Source organism: Oncorhynchus mykiss, chromosome 15 (assembly GCF_057628025.1).
Source record: "Oncorhynchus mykiss isolate SJ-2025 chromosome 15, ASM5762802v1, whole genome shotgun sequence".
Lineage (NCBI taxonomy): Eukaryota > Metazoa > Chordata > Actinopteri > Salmoniformes > Salmonidae > Oncorhynchus > Oncorhynchus mykiss.
The window spans coordinates 30491566-30518047 of record NC_143036.1 but is presented as its reverse complement, the minus strand read 5'-3'; the positions used below and the strand labels follow the sequence as shown (position 1 = coordinate 30518047).

At 41.9% G+C, this 26482-nt stretch overlaps 1 protein-coding gene across 31 annotated transcripts in view; it reads left to right on the top strand.

Annotated features, from left to right (window-relative positions):
• Nucleotides 1–26482, top strand: part of LOC110489970 (sickle tail protein homolog) — a 220178-nt gene that overhangs the window by 78883 nt on the left and 114813 nt on the right. For 4 of the 31 annotated variants that reach the window (XM_090199890.1, XM_090199867.1, XM_090199885.1 and 1 more), the window contains exon 1: nucleotides 20548–20840. The exons of 22 other annotated variants lie outside the window; for them this stretch is intronic. The gene's annotated coding sequence lies outside the window, so the exon portion shown is untranslated. Of the gene's footprint in view, nucleotides 1–20520; nucleotides 20841–26482 lie in introns of those variants that run through there. 5 more of the 31 variants (XM_090199886.1, XM_090199866.1, XM_090199884.1 and 2 more) reach the window with 2 other exon arrangements.

Below are 26482 nucleotides of genomic sequence, written 5' to 3'. Positions count from 1 at the left end.
GGCAAGTTGTTCAGGATAATATCTATGAGGGTGCCCATGTTTACAAATGTATGGTTGTACCTGGTGGGTTCCTTGATAATTTGTGTGAGATTGAGGGCATCTAGCTTAGATTGTAGAACGGCCGGGGTGTTAAGCATATCCCAGTGTGGGTCACCTAACAGAACGAACTCTGAAGATAGATGGGGGCAATCAATTCACATATGGTGTCCAGTGCACAGCTGGGAGCTGAGGGGGGTCTATAATAGGCGGCAACAGTGAGAGACTTATTTCTGGAGAGATTAATTTATTTAATTAGAAGCTCGAACTGTTTGAGCATAGACCTGGATAGAACTTTGCAGGCTATCTCTGCAGTAGATTCCCCCTTTGGCAGTTCTATCTTGACGGAAAATGTTGTAGTTGTGGATGGAAATCTCAGAATTTTTGGTGACCTTCCTAAGCCAGGATTCAGACACGGCTAGGACATCAGGGTTGGCGGAGTGTGCTAAAGCAGTGAGTAAAACAAACTTAGGGGGGAGGCTTCTGATGTTAACATGAATGAAACCAAGGCTTTTATGGTTACAGAAGTCAACAAATGAGAGTGCCTGGGGACCCACAGGGCCTGGGTTAAGATCTAAATCACCCAAGGAACAGAGGAGGAGTAGGATGAGGGTACGGCTAAAGGCTATCAAAACTTGTCGTTGGGGGCAGAGAATAAAAGGAGCAGATTTCTGGGCGTGGTAGAATAGATTCAGGGCATAATGTACAGACAGGGGTATGGTAGGGTGCTGGTACAGTGGAGGTAAACCTAGACATTGGGTGACGATAAGAGAGGTTGCATCCCTGGAGGCACTAGTTATACTAGGTGAGGTCAGCGTATGTGTGGGAGGTGGGACAAAAGAGGTATCTGAGGCATGTTGAGTTGGGCTAGTGCTCCGCAGTCAAATAAAACAATGATAACTACCCTAAACAACAGTATACAAGGCATACAAGACATTAGAGACATAAAGCGAGGCATAAAGCAATCACAGTTGTTGATTGGGAGATCGAGCTAAGACAACAATAGGTAAAGTGAATTTATGATTTCTAGAATGTTTTGATTATACGCCTGGAATTTTCAGTTTTTATTTTTATGTGTGTTAAATATTAGCTACTACTACTCACTGACTTTGGTGTTAGTTTGCTGACATTTTGCATCATTCCATTATATTCTTAGTTTACCTTGCTTTCCTCTGTCACGTTTGTGTGGTTGTCCCTGAGGGTCGCTAGCAATAGTGGATCGTATTAGGTTAACGTATTACAAGTTGTGCAATAATTTGGGACATGTAACCTGTTTCAATCATTATGGAACGCAGACGTAGCAGTTTTAACCTAGAGCCTGGCGCGCAGTGCATGACGACTTTACCGTTGTATTCATAGATCTATGATTAGTGAGGATTATTAGGGTAGATTTATTCAACAGCTATTTTACACTTTTCTCGCCTTCCGACATTTGAATTGAATGTAACACTTGAATGTGGCAACTTTCAGGATTAAACAGACCACCATATTTTTGATTCACCAATATATTTTGTGGGTAAAGGCTCTCCAAACCTGTTTTTTTAATTATTATTCATAAATACTTTCCTAACCCTAAATAATATACAAGATCTGGGTATTTTTAAATCTACCAATTGGTGCTGAAAAGCAGACGAATATGCGTATATGTACATGGCTTTCTTTCATTGATCCCTAATATTCTGAACTGTTGCCTCCATATATTCTAGTGAGTCTGTTGAGACATTTAGATAAATGTACAAAAAAACCCTCTATTGAATAAAAACTCCACAATAAATACTCTGTTGGCAAGCAGTACTGTACACACTGTACACAAACAATTGTCAAGCCTCTGACGCAGCCCAAACATTTTTTCAACTATGTAGACGACACCGCTGTTGTGGGTTTCCTCCACAAATAAACATTAAGAAAACAAAAGTGATGGAAATTGATTTCAGAAGGAACAAATCTCCTCTACGCCCTACGAAGATCAATGGGGAATCAGTCGATAGAGTAACCACATATAAGTACATGAGAATCTAAATAGACAATAAACTGAAATTCAATGACTGGTGCCTTTGCAAAGATGAAGAAATTGCCCACGGAGAATTTTCTTTTTTTTAACGCAGACTGAACCATTTTAATGTCAACCGCCATATTTGACAAATGTTCTATAAATCTGTCCTGCAGCTTGTGCTGTACTTTGGTCTGATATGCGTGTTCGGAAACATGCGAGTGCGAGACCAAGTCAAGCTTCAGCACTGGATTAAGACAGCGGGAAGGATAATTGGTATAGATCAAGAATCAACCACCAACCTGTACACAAAACTCATCCTCCTAAAACTTTCAAGCATTTTACAGGACAGTACTCATCCCCTTCACTCAAAATGTAGTCACAAGAGGAAATAAACTTGCATTCTAACAGCCATTGGGCTGTATAATAGATAGTCAGTTTGTCCCTCGAGTATACAGCATATTGCACTTTCACTTTAAATGTGTAGCTATAGCACTTTGAATGAATTATTTTGTGTAGTTTCTGTGTTTTCATGTTTTATGTGCTGTCTTTTTAAGCACATGACCAAATGAATTTCCCCCTGGTGGGATCATAAAGCTGAAGTGGGAGGGTTTTCAGTGGTCGAATTACATTTATTCAGCGCGTGCAAAGCCTGTTACGCACCTACATAAGGTAAGTCTGAATATCAACTACTGAGAAGTGAGTAGGAAAGGGATGCATAGGAAAGGCATACATGTCCTAAGTTTGAATCTTGCCCATAATGACTATCACTACAGGTGTGTTAGAGAGTCCCCAGCAGGCCAGACTAGGAACTACAGGTAAATACACATAACTCAGGTATGAACATACTCTTGGGCTTCCTGCATACCAGATGGCACATATAAGGCACTGGTCAAAAGTAGTGGAATATATAGGGAATAGTGTGCCATTTGGAATGTTGGCTCAATACCACCCCTCTTGAGAGTTCACAAGCATCACTCTCAATTTCCTTTCCAGCTTTTTGTGGAAGAGTCTGATGTGCCTCTCTTTATTCCTGCTAGAGAGACCTACCGGTTTAATTAAAACTCAGCTAAAACCCAGCTCACTGTAAGCTCCTCTCCTTAAACATTTTGGAGAGATACGTTTGACACTCCTGCTCCTCTCAGACTGTGACTTTGGGAAGCCCAGAATAACATAGCACACATTCATGCATGCATAAACACACACACACACACACACACACACACACACACACACACACACACACACACACACACACACACACACACACACCAGGGAACCTGGAACACAGAATCCAATTCCCCCACCTCATAATTCAGGGGTTTTTGAAGAGGAGCAATAATATGGTTTTAAAGCAACATGATGTCATCCCTCAGAGATGTACTGTATGTTTGAAGCCAGGCGGCGAGGATAAAGCCATCATACTACTGACGCAGTGTTTGGCCAGGGCTTTCACTGATCGTGTGTCCCCAGTGGCACCCTATGCCTATGAGCCCTGGTCAAAATAATTGCACTATAAAGAGAATAGGGTGCTGTTTGGGACGCATCCAGAGAGAATAAGGGGATTTCAGCTCAGCTCGTGTAACACCCTGGGTTTTCAATTTCATAGGGAGTGAAGACATATAGGAGAACTGAAGTGTGCATTTCAAATTCACTCCGTTTTTTGGTTTTGTTTGGCAGTGAATGGTCACGTGTTGCTCTCTCTATGACTATGTGAAAGCTCAATTATCTAGTTGAGGACATTGGGAGATGCTACAACTAAATAGAATCATCCATCAAGTGGGCAAGATTAAGCTATTTTATTGGAAACTGTGTGTGTGTGTGTGTGTGTGTGTGTGTGTGTGTGTGTGTGTGTGTGTGTGTGTGTGTGTGTGTGTGTGTGTGTGTGTGTGTGTGTGTGTGTGTGTGTGTGTGTGTGTGTGTGTGTTAATGGGTGTAGTAAATAAATGTGTGCGTGGTTAATGAGTATGGGGTGTGAGAGCAGGGCTTGGTCAAGTGGCTGTGGCACTATGAGGCCAGTCTGTTCCTGTCCTGTAATTTAGTCTGGCAAACAGATGAATGCTGATACATACAGACACTCTGCTCACCCACATCACAGGCCAGGGGAAAGAGGTGTTTGTGTGTGTGTCTGCCTGCCTGCCAACGTGCCCTTTGTGTAGGGAGAACAGAGCATAGTGAAAGTGAGTTTGGTTGTGCCTGTGATTCTGTGGTAACGTTAGTAACCACAGTCACTCTGTTCGTCTTCTGATGAGTCATAGGCCCATGGGTAAATGGAGACGCTATAATGAGTTGTGTGTGTTACCACCACTGATTATGTCAGGAGCTTCAGAGACAATGGGAAAGTCTTATTTGAAGCTACAGGAACAGGCCCTGGTTGATAGTTTTCCCAGAGTAATAAAAAGCTGTCCTCATTGATCTGGTTCATGTTGTCCATGCCTGAAGAGGGGATTCTACCACTCATGGTTCTACTTCACACTGTCTTCGTCCCAAATGGCACCCTATTCGTTGTGTAGTTCACTATGTTTGACCAAAGGTAGCAAGTAGTGCACTGTATATGGAATAGGGTGCCATTTGGAACAAATCCACTGTTCCTGCATCTATGGTCATGACATTCTGTCAGCTGGTTATTTTCATGCAAATTGCTGCAGGTCTCACAGTAATTAACCATTAATTAACATAAAAACATTTAGCATCTCCGGGCCTCCAATATTTATTTCAATCCATTATTTATTTTTGTCAGGTCTAAAGAAACATGATATGAAGAAAATGTATTTCAGAAGAACAGAATGTGAGTTGGCCTTCTGTTAGGCCTATGTTTTCTGACTAGTTCACTTAGCTGACAACATATATGCTTATTAGTCCAGTACTATTATTTTTATTTTAGATTATTTTTTAGTAAGAAGAATATAATAGAACTTAGCTGAATAAAATTGAAAGGATAGGTCTTTACGGAGCCATTACGTAGCGACTGCGCAAATGAAGTGGCTTTGTTGAGAGTAAAAGTGATCATTTGAAACAGGTCCTATATGCTAGATTTAGAGTTACTTGGCAACTTTAGTTGTGAATGATACAAACCTTAGAGTGTCTTAGAAATCAAAACATATATGGGCTGAATGGTGCAACTATGCTATTGTACAAAAAAAAGCTTGTGCTCGGTAACTTGCCTCAGGCTGCGCAGCTGTTCCCTCACCAAGTGATCATATTTTCACCCCACCTAGCCTATTCTTACTTTAATCTTGTCTTTACTAATATTAGTTTTGATTTAGCATGGCCCATTATCAAATGGGCAGGAAGAGGGGCAGGGGAAACGATACATGTCATCTGTATTCACTCGACTAGCGACTAGCGAATGGAGGCCGCGTGCTTTCCCACTGGTCCGTTTTGTAGGCTACTTCGGTTTTACAGTGGAGCATGTGCTTAATACAGCAGCTGAGAAATAAATAGAAGAAAACTTACTTCACTCCAAGCATCAACCACTGAGCATGCTCGCGCTGCCCCTACAGGTGACATTCCGCCCAGACTCTGTATGCCTTGGGCTCTCCAACCTTGTTCCCAGTGTAGCCAACTCCTCAGTAAGGAAAGTAGCTATTGGCTGTCCTAAAAGTCGCTAGAAGTCGCTAAATGACAACCATCGCCTAATTTGCATAATTGTCCATGTGCATGTAATTGTGATGGACGCTGTAGGAGAGAGGAATAATGTCGTGGGAGAGACAAAAAGTGAGTAAAAAACACCCTAAATATGTTTAGAACTACAAATTAACTTTCTTCTGTCGATTCTTGTTTTTTTTATGTCACAATTCCAAACCTCCTCCTTCCAACCCTCCTCCTCAAAAGAGACACTCTTGCGGAGTTACTTAGTTATTTTATTTTTTATTTAATTTTTCTGAATTTGGTTTGGTTTTTAACCTTATGGTCCACTTAGGAGCCTACAACAAGTCACAGTAAAACATTAACATTTTTAACCATAACATTTAAAAAATTAAATTGTATTCAATCTACATTAACAATCTGAATGGACCAAAAAGTGACAATAGAAAAAACTGTCAATGGCAATGTGAGAAAATTATGGTAACTAGTCTGGCCCTAATTTAGATTAATTGTTTTTTTAAAATGTAAGCCAGGGCGTGATCAGCCAGCGGCGGCTTCCCGCATGCGCGATTCATTTGCAGTCTGTACGTGAAGGGGTGAACATCTCCTGCTCCAACTGCAGCTGGGAGGGACTGCTGTGCGAGGGCTGGACCGCCTGTGAGTGCTTTGGGACGGGGGTGGGGCCCACGGCAGCACCCGCTGCTCGTTGAGAAGAGTAAGAACGATACGTGCTTTCACGTCAGAGTCTCCAAAGTCTCCAATAGCACCAGAAAAGTCGCTAGATTTGTCGCTAGTTGTCTGAATACTCGCTAAATATAGCGACAAAGTCGCTAAGTTGGCAACACTGCTTGTTCCTGTAGCTACCCAGTGCTCAGTTTGAGAAACCAAGTGTAATCTGTTCTGGAACATCGAGAGTAACATGTTTTTGCTAAATTAGCCCGTCCGCGTGCTCGAGAAAGGAATAAAGTAGAGAGAGGTGGAGATGGAAACGCATGGTGATAAGATTTTCTGTAGACTAGGCTATTCAAAATCCAATTCACAAATTGTAGGCTAACTGTAAGCCACTCTGCACAATCAATGAACCAACATCGTCACATACGTTCTCTGCAAGACTTTTGTAGCATAAGGTAACTAGTCTATCCAGTATGCATAATAAAACAGTCCACACTCAAAGGCAATTACTAGATTTTGTTTAGTTTTGGAATATAGACTAGACCGATTATGTACCAATGACATCTTAAATACTTTTTTTAATGTTTGTTTTTCTGCCATGTGTAATTTATGGTATAGGCTATGTATTGTATAACGGCACAATTATAATTTAAATTCCGTTTTGTTTTTTGGGAGGGGGGAGAGCTTGGACTCATAATATCTAATATGCATATGGAGGTTTTGAATTAATAATCACCTGAGAAAGCGTTGTCCTTTTCATTGTGTTAGGCTTTGAAACAACGTACACAACAACCATGCTTTACACTGTTTCAACCTGCTGTTTAACCTCTTTCTTCAAATTGATCATCACAGTGAGGTGAGTTTTAAAAGTACTACAGCCCTACTGTTTGGTGATAAGTGCTTGATGTGATTTTCGATATAATTTGCATTGATGACAGAGTGGTTAGAGGGACAATAGAGCCCTGAGTACCAGGCCATTAGGACCTGATGGTCTAGCAAATTGAGTACCTACAGCACCAAAGCATGTCCAGAGTGCATAACAGGAGATTTCCGTGACTCAAAGCTCACATGGAATTTTACTGTGGTCATGACCCATGACTCCCGTGTGGCAGTAATATGGTCACCACAACAGCCTGACCTGCATCACAAACCCCTGACCATAAGACAGAAATAACTTAGAATATAAAATAACATATATACTGAACAAAAATATAAACGCAACATGCAACAATTTCAAACATTTCACTGAGTTACAGTTCATATGAGGAAATCGGTCAATTGTGTCACGGTCGTCCTCCTCTTCGTCTGAAGAGGAGAGGCGAGAAGGATCAGAGGACCAATATGCGGCGTGGTAAGTGTCCATGGTGAATCTTTAATAAAGAAAGACTGAACACTATGCAAAAGAGTAACGAAAACAATAAACCAAATACGACCGTGAAGCTACAAAATGAGACCTGTGCAGACACAAGCCACTAACATAGACAATCACCCACAAACAAACAGTGCAACCCAGGCTACCTAAGTATGATTCTCAATCAGAGACAACTAATGACACCTGCCTCTGATTGAGAACCATACTAGGCCGAAAACATAGAAATGCCCCAAAACATAGAAAAACAAACATAGACTGCCCACCCAACTCACGCCCTGACCATACTAAATAAATACAAAACAACGGAAATAAAGGTCAGAACGTGACAAATTGAAATAACTTCTTTATTTAATCTATGTATTTCACATGACTGGGAATACAGATATGCATCTGTTAGCTACAGATACCTATAAAAGAAATGGGTCTCACAATGGGCCTCAGGATCTCCTTGCGGTATTTTTGCATTCAAATTGCCAGTCGATAAAATGCAATTGTGTTCGTTGTCCATAGCTTATGCCTGCCCATACCATAACCCCACCGCCGCCATGGGGAACTCTGTTCATAACGTTGACATCAGCAAACCAACAACACGACGCGATACACACGGTCTGCGGTTGTGAGGCCGTTTGGCATATAACTCAGATTTAGGAAATGTATTGGCCTTTGTCTGATAATTGCATTTTCATTCAGAGTAATAGTAACGCAAACGCTGGGTGTCACACTACAGTCCATTCATCATCTACAGTATTTGTATTTATTTAACCTTTAATTAACTAGGCAAGTCAGTTAAGAACAAATTCTTATTTACAATGATGGCCTACCCCGGCCAAACTCGGACGACGCTGGGACAGTTGTGTGCCGTCCTATGGGACACCCAATCACGGCCGGATGTGATGCAGCCTGGATACAGCCAGTATCTTTCTGGCAGAACACAGGAGCACAACCGCAGTCATTCCCATCTGACTGAACATCAGAAACTAAACTAGAGTGACTGTACCTGCCAGAAGGCTCAATGTCAAGATGGGAGGAGGATGGAGAGGGACGGACAGAGAGGAGAGGAAGAGAGCGGAAGCGAGAGAGAGAGAGACGGCAAAGAACGAGAGACAGCAGAGAGGAAGAGAGAGACAGTAGCGAGGTAGAGAGACAGAGAGGAAAATAGAGGGAGAGAGAGAAGAAGAAGAGAAAGATGAGGGATGATTGCAAAAAGCCTATAGCTCCCAGCTGGCTTTGGTGAATCTGTCCTTTTCAGCACCACCTAGTTTCCTATGATGCCCCTGGAGGCAAGGCAGAGACAGGGTTTTCTCCAGGTAAAAACTATGATCCCTTATTGAGGTCACTTGTTAAATTATCTTCAATTAGTGTAGATGAAGGGGAGGAGACGGGTTAAAGAAGGATTTTTAAGCCTTGAGACAATTGAAACATGGATTGTGTGCCATTCAGAGGGTGAATGGGCAAGACAAAATATTTAAGTGCATTTGAACAGGATATGGTAGTAGGTGCACAGTTTTTTTAACTAGGCAAGTCAGTTAAGAACAAATTCTTATTTTCAATGACGGCCTAGGAACAGTGGGTTAACTGCCTGTTCAGGCAGATTTGTATCTTGTCAGCTCAGGGGTTTGAACTTGCAACCTTCCGGTTACTAGTCCAACACTCTAACCACTGGGCTACCCTGCCGCCAAGAACTGTGTTAAGAACTGCAATGCTGCTGTTTTTTTTACACTCAACAGTTTCCTGTGTGTATCAAGAATGGTCCACCACTCAAAGGACATCCAGCGAACTTGACATTTTGGGAAGCATCCCTACCTCACACTCTGGCTGTCACATCCTCATGCAGGAGAACAATAACACCACTACACTGTTAGCCATTTTAGTAATTTTATCAGTAACTTACTGCGTTAATCAACAGTACACTCTTAGGAAAAAAAGGGTTCCAAAAGGGTTCTTCTGCTTTCGTCGTAGGATAACCATTTTTGGTTCCAGGTAGAACTATTTTGGGTTCCATGTAGAACCCTCTGTGTAAAGAGTTTGACATGGAATTAAAAAAGGTTCTTAAAGGGTTCTTCTTTGGGAATAGCACCTTTGTTTCTAAGAGTGTATAAACTGAATACAGTAGATGACCTTAGAATGCACAGTAAAATACTGTACATTTGTTTTACAGCACACTGCAAGAGCTTTTTTTGTCATTTCAACAGTAAAACACTGTAGAAGGCACAGGAAAATACCTGAAATGTGTTTTACAGTATTGATTATGGTGCATTGTTGGAAAATGTTGTGGGTGGGGAAAGAGACTCTGGCTCATTAACACATTTTAAGGAGTGCCTTGTAAGAGGCTATATTTCTTACACCCGTGAGTGAGAATGCTGTACCCCCACAGAATACAGTAATATACTGTATTTTAGGAAACCTTACAAACCTTGTCCTGAAACTCTAAAGTAACTTATTTGCTGTAATTCAGAATACTGTAACATACTGCGTTTTTAGAGTGCCAGTAAATCTTTTGAACACGAGTGGGTGCATGGTATTGTTGTTTCTCAATCATTAACATATTTTGAAGCGTGTCTTGTAAGAGGTTATATTTGTTACACCCGTGACTGCATTTATGTGGTAGTGGTTACCAAACAGTTACATTTACATAGAGGACAGATCAGAGTGGCAGCAAACTGCAAACCTTGAATGGTTGAGGGGCTAGCCATGTTGTTTTTGCCCTGTAGTCACTGACAGTTTGGAAGCTTTTGTTTAGGCTTCTAGAAGTGCAAGTGATATAAAACACGTATTATTCATTAATATGCAAGTGCATACAACCAACCTGCCTTCTCTAATCCCTTGTAGTTACTGTGGAAATATTTTCTTGCAGTTTAATAGTCACTTTTACCGTTTCATTGCTCTGGCATCAAGTTACTGTGAATATCTCAGTATTGTATTAGCACCATCCAGAGTTAGAGATGCATCGTAAGATTTGTTGTTGTAAAAAACTTCAAATCAATTGAAGACCAACATATACTTAACTATAACCACATTCCTAGTAAGGGTTACAGAAACGTTTTACTTGCAATGACTGTGAAGTGTTTTTTTTTTATCAACCTTGGTTGAATGCACTGAACTTAAGTTGCTAATGACAAGAGCGCCCGCTAAATTACAAAATATGTAAATGTAAAAAAAAAAAAGAAAATTTGCAAAGAACACTGGGTAATATGTCACTTCATGTGTAATTCCAGCAATATACTGTAAATTAGATTACGGTAACATTGTTGGTACCGTAAAATTGATTACCGTAAAATGAATTACAGTAGCTGTACTGTAATATAATTTACAGTAATTTACTGGCTCATTTCTGCTAGTAAGTTACTGTAAATGTTAAAGGAAATGTTTTACAGTGTAAAAGTAGTGCACTATATAGGGAATAGGGTGCTATTTGAGATATACAAGTATCTTCTAAGGAGATTAATGCCAGTGAAACAACACATGCATACAGCCCTGACTGGAGAATCAGACAATGTCTCTTTCAGTGAGACTGAGTTCAATTGTGTTGTGAGTTCAGATGTTAAACAGTGAGTGTCTGCCAAGTAGACCTACCCTCCTCCAATGTTGTTGTTGCATCCCATTTGGCTTAACTTGGCTGTCTCCTGAGCCAATATGGCAATAAAATGGCACATGTTCATTAGACGAAACTTGTTTGAATATTCAGGAAACAAGTTAGTTATAAAAGACAAATGACTGTACTGTGTTAATCCCAACAGTGGACATTCACTTTTTCTCTATCAGCAAAGAGGATAGTTTATTTCAAGACGTTCACCATGGAGAGATGTTTAAGGATTTCAGAGGTAGTCTCCTACAGAGGGAGAAGACATCTGTCCGTTTATCTGAAAAAGCGGAGGTGTAACCGATGAATAATTTATAGTATTTGCAGATGTCAAGTAAGAATGCAAAACATTAAATAATCTGGCAGCTGTCTGGTATCTCAAGCTACCCTGATCAATCCAGGGCAAGCTTGAGAAGATACTTCTCCTTCTCACTTCAAGTTCTCTCTTACAAATATAAAATAATGTAGCTGTCTGCCAGGACTGCACTCAGAAGAATCAGACAAAAACCAACACGTTTGTCATGAAATATGCATTACAGAGAACAATGCACAATGACAACTAAAAGTTTGGATTCCTCTAAAGGAGGAACTTATATTGGGATACTATTACATAGGCCGAGTTTATGATTATGCATTGCAGTAGCCTAAACATGCTGTAACCTCAATTACTTTGATTATGGCTGACTAACGGGCTAGCTACACTATATATACAAATGTATGTGGACACCCATTCAAATTAGTGGATTCGGCTATTTCAGCCACACCCGTTGGCTGTCCTAGTGCAAAAAATAATAAGTGTCTGTCCTAGTAGTGCATAAAACATTGTCTCTCCTCGGTTGCAACACTCACTACCGAGTTCCAAACTGCCTCTGGAAGCAACGTCAGCACAATAACTGTTCGTTGGGAGCTTCATGAAATAGGTTTCCATAGCCGAACAGCCACACACAAGCCTAAGATCACCATGTGCAATGCCAAGCGTTGGCTGGAGTGGTGTAAAGCTCGCCGCCTTTGGACTCTGGAGTAGTAGAAACACGTTCGCTGGAGTGATGAATCACACTTCACCACTTGGTATTGGCGGATGCCAAGAGAACGCTACCTGCCCCAATGCATAGTGACAACTGTAAAGTTTGGTGGAGGAGGAATAATGGTCTGGGACTGTTTTTCATGGTTCGGGCTAAACCCCTTAGCTCCAGTGAAGTTAAGTCTTAATGCTACAGCATACAATGACATTCTAGACTATTCTGTGCTTCCAACTTTGTGGCAAAAGTTTGGGGAAAGCGCTTTCCTGTTTCAGCATGACAATGCCCCGTGCACAAAGCGAGGCCCATACAGAAATGGTTTGTTGATCAGTGTGGAAGAACTCGGCTGGCCTGCATGGAGCCCTGACCTCAACCCCATCAAACACCTTCAGGATGAATTGGAACATCTACTGCGAGCCAGGCCTAATCGCCCAACATCAGTGCCCGACCTCAGTAATGCTATTGTGGCTGAATGGAAGCAAGTCCCCACAGCAATGTTCCAGAATCTAGTGGAAAGCCTTCCCAGAAGAGTGGAGGCTGTTATTGCAGCAAAGGGGAAACCAACTCCATATTAATGCCCATGATTTTGGAATGAGATGTTCAACGAGCAGGTGTCCACATACTTTTGGTCATGTAGTGTATTTGGAATGCTTATTCAGCCACAACCTATACGTTCATGGGCATTGTGACCTTCCCTCAATTAAATAGATACATAAATAGATAATGTAATGACCAAAACACGCCAGTCTTTTATATACTTTCCCAGTGGACTTGAAGCTCTTCATTAAAAAAAATCACAAAAATCCTCAAAAAGTCCTTAATTATAAATTAGAACATCACAATGTGGACTCTAAAAAGAGTAGAGACTTAGTAGAGGCTAGGAATCGGATCAAGCACCTGCCAATCACTCAATAACAAAGCAACTACATTGATCATAGCCAATGTCAACATGATATTGAACAATGCTGTCCCAGATCGCCTACAGTACTCATCTCAGCTGATAGACTTTGAGCTGCAATATGATCAAGAACCCAGCTAGCACATCATTTTCTGAGAACCATATGTTTCTTAGCGCTTGGTGAGAGCATGGTTGTCCTATGGTTATTTTGCATACAACCTTCCCACAACTTGCTGGGAATGGTGCAGGATAGGCTTTGGAACATTCTCAGCACATTTAAGGAATTTGACCCCCCAAAAAGTGATTTAATTGCTTTAACAGAACGTTTCCTAAAAGTTCAAACATGGTTACATTTAATTTCAAATTTGGTAATGTTCTTGGAAAATTCTCCAACTGGTTTGACATTGGGAATGTTCTCAAATAGTTCAGAGAACGTTATTTCTTTTATAAACATTTTAGTACTTCAGCATAAGGTTTCCTACAGGTTTCCTCATAGTTCTATTTAAAATCATATTCTCAAATTGTTCCAAGAACGTAAAGAAACAATGTTCTTCTGTGGGAATTTCAGTACTTCAGCATCACATTTCCTACAAGTTTCTACAGGTTTCTATTTAAGGTCATGTTCTCAAATTGTTCAGAGAATGTTAAGAAAACTTACCATTAAAAAAAACACAAGAAAACTTTAGTAATGTTCAGAGAACATTCTAAGAATTTTATTAAAAAACGTGTCTCTTGTTAACTTTGTTTCCTTGAATGTTTTCCTGGGAGGTTTTATGAACGCTCTGATATCAGAAATGATATGTTATTTTGAGTTTAAAAAATATCTTTCTTAAAACACTTCACTGAATGTTTAAATGAAACTTTTAATAACACTGCTAGCTATTTAACTCCAAGCACAAATCTAAAATTTTATTGTGACACAGCATCAGTGAGATTCAAACCAACACCTTTCTCTTGTCTACGCATGGAACTAGCCCACTGCGCCACCAGGATGGAGCTAGCATGGTATTTTTTTACTGCTTACAATACTGTACATTTTATCTATTCAAACAGACCCCAATTTCCGAGGTAACAAGCACTCATTAAGATCAGGTGAGGCCAATTAGTAGGCGCGGCCAACACACCAGAACACACTTAAAAAGTTATCAGAACCTCTATGCAACCTAAAAATAAACCTTCCCAGTTCAGGCAACATTTTCACTTCTGTTCTCAGAAAGTAAAAAAACAAAAAGCGTTGGTTTAACCGGTCAGGAAACATATGGCTTCTTTCCCACAACCAATGTGAAACCAAAAAACATACGTTCCCACAACTTCCAAGGATCAGATGTGCTAGCTGGGTAGACAATTCTGAAAATAGGGTCCATTCTAAGCCATAGGGCTCTTGTCAAATGTAGTGCACAATGTAGGGAATAGGGTGCCATTTGGGATGATATCCCTGTTTTCTAGAGAGACATGAGATGGCTGTAGGGCTTGAGGAGGGACATTAAGGATGGACAGTGAGTGACTGACCAACAGGGTGATGACATGCAGCCCAGGGTGTTAGAGTGTTGTATCCAGGGTGAGAAAGTCTTTAGAGAGCTGTAGAGGTCAACACTATCACTCACCACAGCATCTGTTTGACACACCCCTGATAACAAGACTACAGCTTCCCTAAGGGACAGTCACACACACACACACACACACACACACACACACACACACACACACACACACACACACACACTTACACACACACACACACACACACACACACACACACACACACACACACACACACACCATCCAAGGCCCTCTGAGTATTAAAAACATTTACATTTTAGGAGACACTCTTATTCACAGCAACTTACAGGCACACTTATGGTTAAGTGCCTTGCTCAAGGGAACGTCATCGGATTTTTCACCTAGTCAGCTCAGGGATTCAAACTAGCAACCTTCCGGTTACTGGCCCAACGCTCTTCACCACTAGGATACCTGCTGCTTTCATGTTAACACAAACACACACGCACACAGGCACACCCACGGACACATCGCCACTTTATTAAGATCCAACATTACATTCTATTGCACTGTTCCAGTGCCTATTTGCTCAGTATCCATAATGGTGATCTGATTAACAATGTAGGGAATACGGTGCCATTTGGGGCTCCGCCAACATAAAGCAGGCCTCCATGGTGGAGCCCTATCTTCCCTCCAATCATGTGATTTATTAAAGCTGACCCCAATTCCCCTACTTTATGCTATGGGTCTGTGGCTAGTCAGGCTCTGTTATTCCAGTTAGTCCTTGTCCACGTTCTGTCTGGTCGTATGAGATCAAATGTTCCCATTACGTAAGGCTGACTTTAGATAAGAACAGTGCTGATGATGCCGTTCACAACACATCTGCACCAGTAGAGCCTCTTATGAAACATTCCCTGATTGCAGAGAAAGATCCAGAAGCAATTGGTTGTATAAGCCAGAACCCAAACAGTTAGATACAAAGCAGACGATGCAGTTAGAAACAAGGCAACAGTAAACATGTTGTCCCCCACAAATAAAGCAGCGCCCCCCATTGGCCAATTGAGATATGGCGTGTGACACCCATTTCAGTTCATTATTATAGCTTCCGCCTTGGACCAGTCAGTGTAATTTTGTAAATGTCGGATCTCTATGGCAAGACGCATAATTCACCCAAGTTACATCAAATTTGGGCCAGTACGATATCACGTGTGACTAACGTACTGTACAAACATACTAATGGACAGAGACAGATCCACAGTCCCCTACCCGATTTCATCGCAGGGGACAATATTTCAATTACTTATATGATCCCATCAACATACTGTACTAGACTATTGGTCCCATTAGGCATGGAGGCTTACATTGATTTAGACAGGGGTCCAGAACTGCTCTGACTGAAAAACAGAAACCAACACACACACACACACACACACACATCCAATCTGTCTTTTTTAGATGTGTTTGTGAGCGTGTGCAATATGACTGTATAATAAACTAACTGTTTGCGTTATTGTGTCAAAGGTCAAATACAGGATATGATGCATTAACATACAGTTTAATTGTTTCATGTTTAATTGCACCTGTCATTATTCTTAAAAATGCTATGTTGTTACACGGAGTATTAGAAAAATATACTGTCGGTCCCAAATGGCACCCTTTCCCCTACATAGTGCACTACTACCCATAGGGGTCTGGTCAAAAGTAGTACACTAAATAGAGTATAGGGTTGGTCTTTAATTTATCACAGTGGCCTTCACTTCCACAGTATTGGACTCCTACCCCTGAGGCACTCTGAAATTATGTTGTTTCTCCAGTGTAGCTACTGGCAAATTCTCCCACTGCCGCCTCACATTTGAGATCATGAAATGGGCTTTTAAAAAGGAGAGCGGCTCACTGGGGCTTTGGCTGATTTTAAATAAATTACAGTCAAAGTCAGGCAGGTCTGGGGGCTTTGAGCAGGATCTGAGTGGATGTGCACCAAATCACAAATAGGATCTGCTTTACTCCTATGGGTTCGTTCAAAATGGCTGCCGGTCCTCCCATCACAGACCCATCGACATGAATGGGGACACCCGTTCTAGGGATGTTATTTCCTTGGTGATCAGTGCCCTTTATTCCAGCACAGGAAGTACATCTCTGCTTACTACTACACCCATTGTTTTGGCCAAGTGGAATGATGCCTTCCAAACTACATGTAATATTAATCAAGGAATAATGCACTACATGTGTGAGAGAGAGAGAGCAAGAGAGAGAGAGAAGCTGGGCAGGCAGACAGTCATTAAAAACAGAGCCATAATGATGCTGCTCTACAGTCACACACACACAAACACAGCCAGCGACAGTCAGTGGTCTGAAACAGGTGGTTCATTCAACTAGTGTCCCAGAATGCTTAGCTCTGTAGGAGACTGCCGCAGAGAGTCTTCAGAACCTCCTGAATAACAGTGTGAATAACATGACTGAACAGCTTCAGGTGTAATGTCCACCTTCTTTCTCCATTCGTTAAAATCCATCTTTTTTTGATATATTGTGTCTCCTCTCCATTTGTTTGGGCTCTGCGGAGACTGAGGAGGGATGTGGCAGCGGGGATTAGTCTTTGGAACGGGAAGCACAGGAGAGGGGGCCTGTTTTTGTGTTTGTACAGAAGACAAAGTGATGTCAACGCATTCCCTGTTTGATGAGGCATCTGGGGCTGCGTCCCAAATGGCACACTATTTCCTATATAGTGCACTACTTTCCTATGGACTGTATGGGCCCTGGGTGTAAGTAGTACACTATATAAGGAATAGGGTGCCATTTGGGATGTAGTCCAGGAGTCTTCTCCCCCTCTCCCTGCTCTGTGTATCATCCTCATTCATCCAACTTCCTTCCTGCTCCGAGGTTTATAAATCACTAGCTCTCAGAGTCAACATCTGAGCTTCAACAATTTCTCAACGCACTCGTGCCCTTTTGTCTCATATGTTCAATGGTTGCGGGGGAAACACTGGCACATAAAAGCTCAGGTATCTATTCCTCTCATCTCCACCCACCTGTGCTAGAATGGTAGTGATGAAATCCAGGTCCGTGCACAGACGTTTTGGGGGGGCATGTGCTCAAACATCCCTCCTCAGTCTCCGCAGAGCCCAAACAAATGGAGAGGAGACACAATATATAAAAAAATGCAGAAGCTGCTGTGTAAAGGATTTTGCGAAACTATTTTGAACTTGGAGCTGAAGGTAAATACATTCTTTCCCTCATCAATCTACACACAGTACCCCATAATGACAAAGTGAAAACAGGTTTTTAGACATTTTTGCAATTGTATTAAAAATAAAAAGCAGAAATACCTTATTTACATAACTATTCAGACCCTTTGCAATGAGACTCGAAATTGAGCTCAAGTCAAATCAAATGTTATTGGTCACATAAGAGGAGCCTCTTAATGAAGAAGTTAAAGGTCTGTGTTAGCCAGAAATGTTGCTTGTTTGTAGGTGACCAAATACTTATTTTCCACCATAATTTGAAAATAAATTCATAAAAAATCCTACAATGTGGATTGTGGAAAATCCTACAATGTGGGGGGGGGGGGGGGGGGGCGATTTAGTACATTTTAGAGTAAGGCTGTAACATAACAAAATGTGGAAAAATTTAAGGGGTCTAAATACTTTGCGAATGCACTGTATCATGTCACTTCTCTAGAGTCCAGAGAAAGCAAAATCATTCAGCCTCCTTGTAGCAGAGGTTGCAGGATCAGATGGCAAGCATGTTCTGTCTGCACCGCGCCATCACTTTGGAGGGCAGCCTGCCTGCAGTGTGCTCATCGCCAGCCAGGTAGCCCTGTTCTTCCTCATAAATATACTACTGCATTTGCCAGAATATGTTACATATTCATCCCATGATATTGAAGGCAATGCTTGTAACAACTTCTGATCTTTAAACATATAGCCAGTAGCCAGCCAAAATAGGCCTATCTTTAACATGAATATGATCAATCAAATCGGCAAAGATGAGGCAGTAGCGTTCAGGACACCAGGATAGCATGCAGCCCCCTCCCCTCAGCTCCAACACATGGTGCTCAGACTAAACATGATTAATGTTTCCAGAGCCGGCCGTCACTGTTGCATGATGAAGGAAACCTGATGTGACTGTGTGGTTTTCCAGCCTGGCTCTGAGTCTGACCTGGAGAGAGGAGTGGGCATGGAGAAGAGGAGAAGAGATGAGAGGAGGGGATGTAATGGGAAGATGAGAGTGCACTCTAAAAAATGCTGGGTTAAAAACAACCCAGCGCTCGGTAAATAGTGAACAGAACACACGTTGGGTTATTTTGATCCAGCCAGTGGGGTCAATTAGCTTTCCATTAGATATTTTTGGCCACCTGTGAGAGTAAATGTCATTATAGTTCATCATGGTACATTTTTACACTGCAAATTTAAGTTTCATAAATGTTTTACATTTAATAACATTATAACATTGTGATAACTCTCCCAATATTGGTATATGCACAGGCACTTAAATAGTCTTGTGTAAGCCTCATAAACGCTACAAACGTGTCAGTGCTCAACCTTAACCTGTGATGACAATACAAAACAGCATGAACCAGAATGACATTTACATTCACGGGTGGCCCCCCCAAAAAAACTATTTGAAAGCCACGCCCCTACTTAGCCATGCCTCAAGTCTTCTCATCTCATCTGACCCGGTGGGTCAAAGCTTCTTAACCCTGCATCAATAACCCAACAACCCAACTAAGTGACTCAACAGGTTGGGTCAAAATAACCTAACGTTTGTCCAAGATTTACCCAAATTAGTTTGTCTTTAACCCAGAATTTTATTAGAGTGTGAGAAAGGGAGAGATGGGCATATGAAGGGGGAGAAGATGGAAGCGGTGAGGTGAGGAAAGGATAAGAAAGGAAAGGAATGATAGGAAGAGGAGGGTGAGGTACTGTCTGGATGAGACGGATTGTGAAGATGGGATCTGCTAAAACTCTTAAACTCCAGACATGTTCCAGCACAACCTTAAAACTCATCATATTGTACTAAGCTACACCATGAATAAGCAAAACTGAACATTTGAGGTTGGAGCTACTGTGGACCATCATGAAAGCTGGAAATTAGAATTTTAGGTTGATTCTTCTTATTTTTTACAGTCAACGAGCTCAATATACTAATAAATGTAATGACATGATGTGTTCATGTCATGTGTAGATTACTCAGTTAACAACAACAGCACCAACAACAATGATGTATCCCAAATGGGACCCTATATAGTGTGCTACTTTTGACCAGAACTGTATCGGTCCTGTTCAAAAGTAGTGCACTAAATAGGGAATAGAGTGCCATTTGGGGTGCACACACAGTCTCCTGGTGGTACTTCTATCAACCTGTGTTCTCTCACCTCTCTCTCGTCGACTCGCCCCCACCTTGCCTCTCCCCCTCCCCTGCTTTTCAGGGGCTAGGATGGGGTGGTGGGGGGTGGGGGGTATGCTGTGGGTTGGATTGGGGTTAGAGAGAGGGGGGTGGAGGTATTAGCCAGATCTCGGAGCAGACGCCTTGTTTTTGAGACTGAGCCTGGAGATCAGTCAGCCTTGAATGGGCCAAGCCTCGGTGTGGTTTGTAACAGCAAACTGTGGGATTAAGAGAGAAAGTTACAGTCACACCCCCACCCTTTTATACCCCCTCCCTTCATCTCTTGAGTCCTCTCTCCACTCTAAAAATGTGTCTCAGTAGGACAACCCAGCAGGAACTCATCCACGTGTTTTCCTTTAGCCTCTCTCTGTCTCTCTCTCTCTCTCTTTCTCTCTCTCTCTCTCTCTCTCTCTCTCTCGCTCTCTCTCTCTCTCTCGCTCTCTCTCTCTCTCTCTCTCTCTAAATTCTGGAAAGTGGCAAGAGGTTACACAAACCTTATTCAAGAGGGCAGACAGACACAGTCCCGCACATATCCAAGTTGAACAATGGCTGTTTGCTGAGGGAGGGGGAGAGTGGGGCCAGCATTAACACACAGCCCAGGAAGTGTCGAAGCGAGGGAACGAGGGAGGGGAGAGAAAGAAAGAGGGAGGGAGGAACAGTGGAAGTGTGTAGACAGAGCCACAAGGAGAAGGAAATGTTTTCTACTGCAGAGTGTGTGTGTGTCTTTTTGTCTGTGTGAGGTTCGCTGCTCCCATACGGTTGTCCCGTTTGCTTTCAGACGTTTGACAGAGCACCAGAGAGGGAGGGTGAGTAGCTTCATCTCTATATGTGCACGCAGCGCACACACACGTATTCACACACTCGCGCACACACTCGCTTACACACATAGCTCACAGACAGACCAGTGTAAGAGGTGGACAACCTGACAAGTCCGGGCTTGTGTGACTTTACTTAAGCTGTTCTGTACTTCTGCTGCTTTCCTGATTGTCATTTCCAGCGGATTTTGCATTGTGATATGTTTCTAACTCCTCCACAGTATTGAAAAATAATCCTTTAAATGTTGCCTTAATTTAGAAATGCTTCATGAGCTTTAGTTTTAACCGTCTCACCCCATCACAACCCAAAATATATATATGTGTTTTTCCCTCTGTTTGCAAGATACTGTTGTCTGTTTCTGTTGTGTGGTTCTATGGAATACGGGCAATCGTTAGCTGTGTGAAGTTGGTGGGGGAGTCGGAGGGAGTATCATGTGTATGTATCTGTGTGTGTCTAATGAGACTGATGGTGAAGGAGTGTTTTGTGGTCATACAAACGAGAGAGGCTGAAGTTGACAGAAATGTAGACGATGTTGCGTCACGGTCGCTTGATCAAAACTGCCCTCAAGCTCACCCACCCTCCCTCCTTTCCTCCCTCCCTCCCTCCCTCTTTTCAAATCATAGCCGATCTGGAAACTTTGTGAACAGCTTCTGCATTGTATTAGTTTTCATTTAGATTTTCTTATGCTTCTCAGCTGCTTTTTCAAGATCACATCGGATAGATAGATAGATTCCTTATTCCTTATTAGGAAGATGTGGATAATTGTGTATGAGATTTATTTAGATTTTGACCATGTCTGGGAATGCTGCTGGCTCTCTGGATCAAATAAGCTTTTGAAGCCCCGTTGGGGAAATGGGTTGCACTCTTATTTTCAAAGTGAACGTCGGTGTCACTGTGCAACTTCAAAAGACGTTATTCTAGCCGCACGTCACGTTGATCTGCTACAGTGTAATGCTTGATGTGCTGTGATCAACGGGAGCTATTTGTTGGTGGGGTACAGCATGTCAGTATTGCTGTCGTTTCGCAGACGCTCTTATCCAGAGCAATTAGGGTTAAGTGCCTTGCTCAAGGGCACACACCCGTAGATTTGTTTACCTGGACGGCTCAGGCATTCAAACCGGCAACCTTTCGGTTTTAGGCCTACCTTAGCATTTGCTTTAACTGGCGTGTTATGTCCAGTATTTTTGCCGTGGGTTTGAAAAGCAGAAGCCTATTTTCCAGGCTGGCTTCGTGATACCTAGGGATTTTTTTTGAGTTTTCCACAAGTTTAAGTAGATTCGCATCTGGAGTTGTTGGGCCGCTCGCCCAAGCAGAACCCTTACGGAATATCAAAGTTTTTCACAGGCATTTACACGTCAATGTTTGATCTGAATCACACTTAAAATCAAAGTCTACACAGTAAAATTGTTTTTTTCCCATTTCTTTCGGTTATTTTGGTAAATGACCATGATGCACCATAATGAAGCTGGACCTTCTGTTTGGATGAAGTAATCTAATAAAACTGATTGGCAAAGCATCACTCTACTAGGTTTCTTGATAACCTCTTTCTCTTTTAGTGCCCTTGTTTTTCTACTGCTTTAGAGGCGACAGATTCAGAATCAACAACTGTTTTGTTCATCAGGCAAGTTGAATTAGCTAAATATGTTTTTCTCTAAAAACAATAAATTACATTTTAGAATTCGGACAGGTAACCGATAGAGATTTGTCAAAATAGACTGAAAACGCGGACTGAACGTCTTCTGATTGCAATACGTTCCATACACTTTCTGTTTGAATATGCTGAAACGTTGCCTGTGGTGAGATGTGAGATTTGTTCCATCTTTCTCAGCAGTGCGTTTATCAAGCCCCGACTCCCCGTGGGCAGGGTCGGTAAACACATCGGAGTGGAACGTCAGCTAGCAAAGACAGATGAGCTCGGACCTCATCCCAAACCCCGTCCTTCATCTTACTGCTGTCTGCTGCCAGACAATGCTAAATTTGCTGCAGTCTCACAGGTTTTCTCTTGCCCGCTCTTTGCTGATGCTGCAGGTTGATACTCATTTATTCAAAGGAAAACAGCAGGTGAAAACTTGCATTAAGTCTAATGCAAGGCGTTTGCTGTCTGTTGAACCCAGTCAAGCTATTTGTCTAAGTGCTAGCATATGGAATGGCAGTGATTTTGGTAGTAACATACGTCCACAAGCAGAAACACAATCATGGCCGCCTTACACCAGATGTCTGCCCCTTTATGATATTATGACGCGAGTGTCATTCCTGACTGAATAAGTACTTGACCACGTGACTCTGCTCCATCAAGTGAAAGTCCCAGGGGTGCCTCACTTCACAGCCATGCCTTGGATCAAGCACCAAACCGGGTCATAGCTAGCAGCTGATGAGGTTCTGGGGTTATGGAGTTGGATGGCTGTCTAGAGGGATTACACTCTATGTAAACACACCTGGCCCAGCAGTATGTGGACCAGTAGGTTCTGACTAGGTGTTTCTCCACCACGCTGTCAGCAACGTCTGTCCTCATTGGGCCATCAGCCAACATAGTCAGTCATGTCAGATCTCGTTGGGATTTGAGGCTTGATCAAACCCTGTTAGAGGACTTCTCATATCAAGTCATATTTGGAGTTGGAGCGTTGGATAAGATAAAACGCTTCCCTGGGATAAAGTTATTGGAGGTGTGTGTGTGTGTGTGTGTGTGTGTGTGTGGTTCTTGCATGAGTGTGTGTGTAGCAGGGGGTGTAGCGCCTTCCTCCTCCAGAATTCTCCGCAAGCATCCCAGGGTGGTTTAGCTTCAATCAACCAATGAATCTGTCAAGGTAATTGCCACCTGCTGAAGACTTTAAGATGATGCCCCAAAGGCTAAGCACTTTTAGGAGAACCTCGACCCGAAGATAGGCAGTAGGCAACCACAGGTAGATCTAAGTGGCGGATTCATATCTCGTTAGGAGGAGAGATTTTGGAGTTGGGTTACTACATCACGTCGTCTGATGTTCAGACTGGGAGGTGTCCTTTTTTTTGTAGTTTGTATAATTGCGTTTGTATAATTGCGTTTGTATAATTGCGGTGGATGTGATAAGGGATTATCTCCTTCTAAATCTCATATTACATGAATCAACTTCTCCCAAACTGCTTGGTGACCTCATCGTGAACCAAATCATTTCCTTGATGAAGGTGGAGGATAGTTTCAAATGTTGTTTCCTTTTTGCGCAAAATGGAGGGTAAACACTTTATTGGCCGCAGGAGGAGTGAATTTTGAGAAAACGTTGTGATGTGTGAGAGCACCTTATCGGTCCACACTTAAAACGAACCCAAGATAAGCCCATACCCATTTCACAAATAGTCCAAGGGGTTTGCGTTCCTCTTGGTTGCAATTGAAATAGCTCTGTCAGCTCGTAATGGCCACATTTTAATGACTCGTGCCAGGAAAAGTGACAGGTCAGCAGAAAACGGTGTAATAGGTTGGAGAGTCTCATAGTTCAACTAATAATGATTTTTATCATCACATAGCATTTTCCCTCTTTACCTTAACCCTTTATTAGTAATTCAACATCCTGCCAAATACAATAATCCTTGGAATGAAAATGAGTTTGACTGAAGCTGTTATTTTAAATGCTGAAAAAGCTTACAAAAACATGATGAGATACACAGTGGAGTTCTATACTGGTAATGTACTGTGGTTAAGAAACAGTTTTAATTGGACGGGAGAGAAGGAAACAGGACTGGCATGAAGACAGCCATATTTGTTTGACTGATGGTTGTTTTCTCTCTCTTTCAAAATGTCATTAGTTATTTCCAGTGTATGTAATTATTAATAATCATTTATTTTTTGGCAACTTTAGTCTTCCACACTCTTTTGTCATTCTGTTGTTGGATTATGGTGGAGAATTCCGTATGGCATCAGCATTTAAAGGTGTTTATAGGGGCCTATATGCTGGATATGACAGGGATTATTCATATATGAAACATGCACTTCTTATTCTATGGTGGTGTGGGCTGGGCTATAAGCGAATGGAAAATCTGCCAAGACATGAAATTTGTGTTTTAGGATGGCGCAGTGCAGAGAGAAGCCCTCTATAAGAGAGTAAGTAAATGTGACTCATCCAGAGAATGGATTGGAGTTGGAACATACTGGACCAGCATCAACTGTTGGCTTGAATTCTTTAATTGCATATTTATTAGTTAAATTTAAATAAAAAATAATGATTCATCATTGTCAATGTCTTTGAATACATGGTCGTCAAACACACACACACACACGCACACACACACACACACACACACACACACACACACACACACACACACACACTAACACACACACACTCAACCTTATCCCCTCATCAAACTCCACCAGATCACTTGTGAAGTAATTTGTTGACCCCCCCTCGCCTCCCGTCCTATCTCCTCCCCCTCCAGTAGGGGTAAGGCAAATATTTCTCTCCCCTCCCACAGAGAACACACACCAGCCTCCACTGACACTCTCGGCTTCTATTACCCACTTCACCCTCTCACTGTTTACATTCCATTGCAAACATTGTCCTCTCCCCCCTCTGAGCAAACGTTGGCTCAAGCACTGACACGGCTCTAACTCTAACTTTATAGACACGAGACCGGTCTGGTCTGGTCAGGTCAGGTGTGTGTGAAAGGACACACTGTCTGAACACACAGAAACCAGTTGTCTGGATACATGCGTGATCCCTTTGTCCGTCAATCTACAGCTCTCTATATGCTCATAGGCAAATATGCGGTCTCAAAAATAAAGGTGCAATTTGGAACCAAATAAGGTTCTTGAGAGCGATGCCATAGGATAACCATTTTAAAGTCTCTGAAGAACCAGAAATGGGATAGTTCTTTAAAGAACCATACAAAAACCAAACCAGAAATGTTTTTGACCCTCCAGGACCGGAATTGAATAGCCCTGCTGTAGGGTTTTAAGCTTGAATTGATTATTTCCCAGGGTGCCTTTCGATTGAAGTTACCGGTTCCATCGAAGGCTGTGTTTGCTAGCAAAGGAGACATGGTTGTTGCATTCATTAATGTACAATCCTGTGGCCTTCACCAAGGGAGATCCACAGTAAATGTTTTGTCATTCAAATGTAAATATTTAAAACAATTCATATTTCACAAGGCCTTCTTTAGTTTTAACGTATTTCAGTGGCGTGAAGCTCATAGTTTACAGGCCACATTAGGCCTGCAAGTCACATTGTGATGGCATGCAAAGTGGTGTGTAATTCCTATTGGAATCCAGCTAGAGTGGGGATAAATGTGAATGTTTTTATTCACCTGCAACCTGTGCTCAGAATGACTGCCAGGGTTGGGAAGATTAAGATATGAGAGTACTTGAAACATCTAAACTGGAACAACCATTTCAGCAACGGGTGCAATAAGTCCAAGTAAAAGATGGCTATAGTTTAGAAAAATGTATGATATTTATATTTGAGTAGAATAAGTTTAATTCATCAATCAATGTACATGCAAAAACAGATATTGAAACAAACAATTCAAAAAATCAACCTGCAATTGAGCATGCTGGGATATATGATAATGATGGCCGTGGTTTTGGTTCAACTCTGGCTAATAACACCAACACTGGGGTTAATTTACACCATTGAATGTTAATTTAACTCTTGAATCAACACTAGAA